Source organism: Monopterus albus, unplaced genomic scaffold, assembly GCF_001952655.1.
Source record: "Monopterus albus unplaced genomic scaffold, M_albus_1.0 scaffold69.1, whole genome shotgun sequence".
Taxonomy (NCBI): domain Eukaryota; kingdom Metazoa; phylum Chordata; class Actinopteri; order Synbranchiformes; family Synbranchidae; genus Monopterus; species Monopterus albus.
Window position 1 is genome coordinate 558666 of NW_018127949.1, and position 6405 is coordinate 565070.

The 6405-nt window shown below is 38.6% G+C and overlaps 1 long non-coding RNA gene across 2 annotated transcripts in view; it reads right to left on the reverse strand.

Annotated features, from left to right (window-relative positions):
- LOC109962901 (uncharacterized) overlaps positions 1 to 2262 on the reverse strand; it is a 15877-nt gene extending 13615 nt beyond the window's left edge. Inside the window, exons 1-4 of one of the 2 annotated variants that reach the window (XR_002275329.1) lie at positions 2212 to 2262; positions 2014 to 2092; positions 717 to 844; positions 42 to 82 (exon numbers count right to left, since the gene is read on the reverse strand). This is a non-coding gene — a long non-coding RNA (uncharacterized LOC109962901). Of the gene's footprint in view, positions 1 to 16; positions 83 to 716; positions 845 to 2013; positions 2093 to 2211 lie in introns of those variants that run through there. The other variant, XR_002275328.1, reaches the window with a different exon arrangement.
- Between the last annotated feature and the right edge of the window lie 4143 nt (positions 2263 to 6405).

A 6405-nucleotide genomic window follows, 5' to 3' on the forward strand; every position in this document is an offset into this window, starting at 1 on the left:
AAAAAAAAAAAAAAAACCTGTTTCCAAAATTTTGGCCTTACTCCAGTCTTCCCAGTTGTATCCATCTTGGCTTCAAGGCAGGCTGTGGGGGAAAGTGCACACATTAAAACAGCAACGATGCAGAGTTAAGTTGTTACAGAACGAATATAATGTGGACATTACTGAAGCCAAATTAAGATGTGTGGTGTTTAAATATTAAATTCTAGAAGGTTGACTGTAGCAAAGTTGTCAGCTTTAAATGACTATAGTAGTAACTCTGCTTTTCAAAGCCTAGAGAATTGTTTAACCTACTGCTATAAAATACTGCTATGTAGTTGACTGCATACCTTGGATGGAGTCAGGTTTTGGTTTAAGGCACAACAAAGCTTCATTATCATACAGCAAGTGAAACAGTTACACTACAGTTCATTCTAACCTTCTGCACAAATCCAGAGTGAAAGCACTAACATGCACACCATACAGTTGTCTTAAAACACCATATATCTAACTAGGAAGTTAGTTGAAAAAATGGGTCAGATTGGAACAAAGAATGAAATGTATGCAATTATATTTTGTTAGATTTGAAAATTTTCATTACAATTTATCTAAAAGTTGCTCAAACACTTCTGAAATTAGTTTGTCGGGGCAAAAAAAGCTGAGAAATTACAGTCTGACCTGAACCTCTCACTGCTAGTATAGTACTCTCACTTCAACCACAACTTTAAAATGTTTCTCACCTCAAGTTGCAGTTGATGTCCATATGTAGGAGTAACAGGGGCCCTGAACACTGTCGGTTCTCTTGGCAACACACCCAAGGCTATTTAAGCTGTGGAGGTCCCACATTCTTGTCCGTGCGTTCTGTGGCCTATTGAAAGATACATGGGGGGAGTTAGTCCTATAATGTCTTCGTTATATCAATTACTCTGATCACAAACCTGTACAAACTAATAGACTACTTTTACTAGTGATGGCCATCTGACACCGAGGCCTCGATACATGATTCGAGTTCAAAGAGGGATCTTCCGCGAACCACTGCCTCTAGGCTTGTATCATTGCTGAAAAGACACGTGACTGGTGAGGTCGGGGAAACCGCTGGCCTGAGTGATTCCCGTGACCAGTTCAGATACGGTGTCACGACGCGAGATCTCGCTGGGCACGTCAGCAGGTGCGTAGGGCTACTATAAAGCCACCCAAGATGATGCGCAACATGTGGGTTTGTTGGCGTAGTAGGTGTGTGCGTTGTTGCTGTCGGCTGGTGTGTGATCACCATGGGGCCAGCTAGGAAGAGACCCCATTCTCCAATGAGGGAACACTTTCAGCTGATCAGTCCAAAGACAGTGGAGAAACTTCTGTTTCTGGATAAAAAAAGATTGATTTTCCATCCCTTGTATTTATTCACACCCTGTCCTAGTTACATACGCACATATTACCATCCTAGCACATCCTCTGTTTCCCCAAGCACGCCTTCTCCCACCTACTACACTACATACGTTCATAGACTCAACCTAATGACCAATCAATCTTTACAAACGTTTTCACATCATTCACACAAAGCCTAGTTACACCCATCACATAATTCAGACATTGTTCTGCTGCATACTATTTCGCCACCTGATGGCACTAAACCGAACCTTTGAATGAATGAACCAATACTGGATACAAATGAAGTGGTTCCATACAGGTGTCATGGTGTCAATTGGACATCACTAACTTTTACTTTTGGTAAGTTAGATATATTTCTCTACTAATGCCTTTGCACTATTATTTAAGCAACATTTTAAATGTAGCACTCTTACCTGTAACAAGGCATCTCAGTAAAAAGCTTCCGACCGGTTTTGACCTCACCGGGTCTTCATCAGGGCGGAAACATACAGGTGCAAACAATTTGTTAAATTTCCGTATTGATGAAGACCCGGTGAGATCAAAACTGGCCGGAGTCTTTGTCTTGATTTCTCCTAGATGGAGAAGATTTCACAATTAGCCTGACAAGTGACAGGCTCAAGCAAAGCAAGAGTACTAGACACCTAACCTTACCCTTGAAAACTTTCTTGCTAGCAGAGGTTTGCTAACGTCCTACATTAGCATTAGGCTAACGCTAGATAAAGTATCCCACCTGGAATAGAAAATATAAATGTGGACAACTGTGTTAACAGCGAAGCACCTGCGCGCTGCCTACATACAGAACGCAACACATGAAATGTTTACTGATATGTTCTACAATTTTCGACCCACCTGAGTCCCGTTGGCGTCCATCTTGAATCTCCACTACAATCAAACTTACAGCGCACTCACCGGAAACTAACTTTAAGAACCACCCAGCTACCACCTGATTGGACAATTTGACTCTGCTCTGTGATTGTACTGTCACTGTCCAATTAGATTCTTCTTCTTCTGTTGTTTAATGACGGTTGGCAAACAGCTTTAGGTGCATTAACGCCTCCTTCTAGACTGGAGTGTGGCTCAAAACGGCCCCTACCTACTACTATAACAAACTAACCTCACTCAGTTCACATTATATTATCTTGCTTAACGCTGTGCTTTCTAAAAACCTAATAGGTGCTCTGTATCCTTATCCCCTGATCTTTGTTCAATCCGATTCAGGTGTGATTCACACTAAACCTCAGTACTCCTAAATAGAGCTGTATGTGTAATTTGCTTAAAGTGCCTTAGATTTTGTGTTATCTACTTTATATTTCATTTGTATTTTGTGGCATTCATGTGAACAGCAAAGTAAGAATTTCATTGTACAGGGAAACACGTTACCTAACTGCATATGACAAAATAAACACTTTGAACTTTGATTTGCTACTTTCTGCCTGTACACAGATATTCACAGACATGCTTGTTTTCAGTCTCTTTGTGTAACATAATTTGTTTGCTGATTTTATTCACATGTTCAGAAATGTTTTTACATACAAATCTTTCCTAGACATGCTTACAAAAATTGTGACCATGTACATACATTGATATTTGCTGCTTAAAGTGCCTTAGATTTTGTGTTGCTTGTTTATCTACCGTAATTTCCAGACTATAAGCCGCTACTTTTTTCGCTTCATGCACACACCCTCATCATGGAAAACACACGACGAAATGCATATGATGCAGCTTTCAAATTAAAGGTGATCAATCTGCCTGTCGAAATATCTCATGTTACAATGTGGACAGCTATGTACAAACTGTTTTTTCGTTTTAAATTTAGTGGGTGCCGCTTATATTCAGGTGCGCTCAATAGTCCTGAAAATATGGTACTTTATATTTCAGTTGTATTTTTGTGGCATTCATGTCGACGGCAACGTAAGGATTTTATTGTACAGGGAAACACGTTTCCTAACTGTGCATATGACAAACATTTTGACTTTGATTTGTACCATTGCCATTTGCCATTCATTTGACTAGCAGGCAGACTTGTTAAGATTGGTGAAATGCTGTGTGCCACCACTAAAGGGCAGCCTTACTGTTTGCTGAGGAGAAGGAACAAGAAAAAGTTACAAGACATGTTTTAGGTTAAACTGTGGCTTATTCCTACCATTTGTTTTTTTAAATAAAATGTAAAACCACTAATATTTAGTATGGAAAAAAGAGGGGTTTCAAATAAATACTGTACAGAGATGCATGTAAAAATGTAGTTTTCAGCTGCTTTGGCAAGTCTAGCAACACAGCTTATCACACGTTGTCAAATGTAGTTTATATCTAAGGAATGAGAACTGAGCAATCTATCAACCCTTCATTTTTAGTCAACATGTAAAATGTAAAGTAACAGAATAGTACTGAATGTTAGGAGCAGTTTACTTTTCCTGACAAATGCACAAAAAAATACTATTTAAAAGTTTATTGTGGAAGTCGTCTTACAACAAACCATACACCTGCATCAGTCTCATCCACTGCTGTCTGCATTCTCATGGTGAGTTTGCATTTATTATTTTTCCTGCTCCACCACAGGTTGAATCACTGTTAAGATAAGCACACTGGGCATCACCTTCTATCATGATCTCCAGCTCAGCCGAGGAGAGGAGAGGTCTGTTGGGTCCGTCAGGAACATGTTGACATCTCCCACCATGCGCTGCTCGACTTCTATACTGGGATCTGTGCGCTGCTCCACTTCTATACTGGGATCTGCCCATTGCTGCTTATCCAAGATGATGAATGTTCACTCTGGCAAAAAATAAAAAGTTAAATTAAACAGCTTTTCTTTAAGTAAAAGTTGAATGATTTTACTAGTGCATGACCTCAGAAAGAATGATGTGTTATTTTCACATCATATCCAATGATTACCAGTTATTTATAAACACTTTAACCTAACAAATCTGATGGATGATGGTATGAATGTCTGAAAGGAATGATTTGGATGCTATAAGGACAGAACTTGAAAGCAGTGTTGACCTCATAAAGCAAATGTCACCGAATCATATTTCACTTTATCCTGTCATAAGTTGTATTAAATAAGTTTCTGTTATTTGGACAATGTGTTAGCTTATTTATGTAGGCATTGTAAACACTCTGAATGTTAAAAACTTGTTACTCTAACTTAAAATAAGTTAACAAAAGTAAAAGACGTTCTCTCAGATTTATCTTTCCAGCCACTGCTGTATGATCAGTTCAACCAAAGAGTTTTTCTCTCTCTGTTTTATTTAGGCAGTTTTCAGAGATTTTTCAGTTATTCACATGAAAAAAGGCTAAAGGCCAAGTCTGGCAAGCCTTCAGATTTATAACAACTGCTTTAGAAGATGAATAAGAGCATGTTCGGTGTGTACATTTACTGCAGAAGAAGTCTTACTGTCATCATCTTCTCTCCAGCTCCCCTGCATGTCGTACCAGGGTCAGTGGCTCTGAGGCGGTCAGATGCTGCAGTTCTGGGCATCCATTCATGATACCTGAATTGTGGAAACAGGTGGATATGAGACAGGGACTGCAGGTTTCTACAGCTTTAACTTAATCATATATCCAGATGCCAAAGGACTGGAGCTGGTTCTGCTGTGCCAGTTAAAGAGACTTCAGACTGTCAAAGGTTTGTAGTGACAGCTGGGTCAGATGTGTCATCTGTCCTAAGTTATTTCTTTACCTTGTGCCAGCCTGGACAAAAAGCTTTCAGATGCTCCATGACAAATGAGACTGTATGATACGACGGAAAGCTCCAGAAAACCCATCTGCCATGTTTAAACACTGATAATAAAGAAATGACATTCAAACACCAATCACTAAAGAGACCTGAGAGGGAAACGTGATAGGTTCGTGATTAGGTGTTAATGTTAACGTTACCTGGCCACGTGGTTTACATTGTAAGGAACAAACACAACTTTGTGTCCCTCCAGTGTTCTCATTTATCTTCATGGTGCCAAACGAGACACAAACACCAATAGGAATGATTATAACAATAAACTAAATCCAACCCTTGTACGTCCCATTAATATATTATAACAGATGGATACCGAATCACAAGATGGAGACCATTATTCCCACGGATGTATTAAAGGGAAAAGGGAGGAGATTTTTCAATGTCTGTATTGTGACAATGTTTTTTTCATAATGTTAATACATTCATTTATTCTATTTTTTTTCCCCAATGAATGTTGCTCACCTGGCGCACACGGAAAATTTGTTTTTCTTCCGGAGTTGCTTCCTGCGCTCTCGGTCTTGATTGTGGTTTTGTTTAAAGACATAATTCTGGTCTGACTTACAACAAAAAACAAATACATACAATTTTTTGTATGTATTTGTTTGATTAGACAGTGAAATGCCAGCGGCACCATACTTTTAAGCCACAGTACATAAACTCAAAGTGTTCACAAATCTCTACTGAACACCTGTAATCATTTTTCTAATTCAAGATCAGTTCTAAACAGCCTGCATCAGCTATTGAACCAAAGTTCATCGTGCCTGCCTCTTATAAAACTGGGACATGTAAAATTTTATGACTTAAAAAAGGAATTAAACTGTGTAGAGGAAGTGCAAAAAGGAGAAATAGACTCTTTATTTTACAGGGTGTTGGAGGACATCAGGAACTTTTTAATCTACTTCTGGCAAAGCTGTTCTGGTAAAAAAAAATAAATAATTCAGATGTATTTTAAAAATGAACTTCTTCTCTCCCTGACTTCTCAGAACAAGAGAAGAACCACTGACAGCAAAAATAGGAAAAGAGAACAACCTTAATATTTCCCCTAAAAAAACAAATTGCGCTCTCGGTCTTGATTGTGATTTTTTTTAAAGACATAATTCTGGTCTGACTAAATAAAAAATAAACATCCATTTGTGTTTTTCATCAAAGTGCCACACTTGCCATCAAGAGCATGTTTAGGAGTGCAATTTTATTTTATTACCAGTATCCACGACATCATTCTGGGTATGATCTGGTTGTACACTGAAACTCACTTGAATCTTAATTTCTTCTACTTAATAGAATAATCAGACATACTGTATGAATCTTTGACA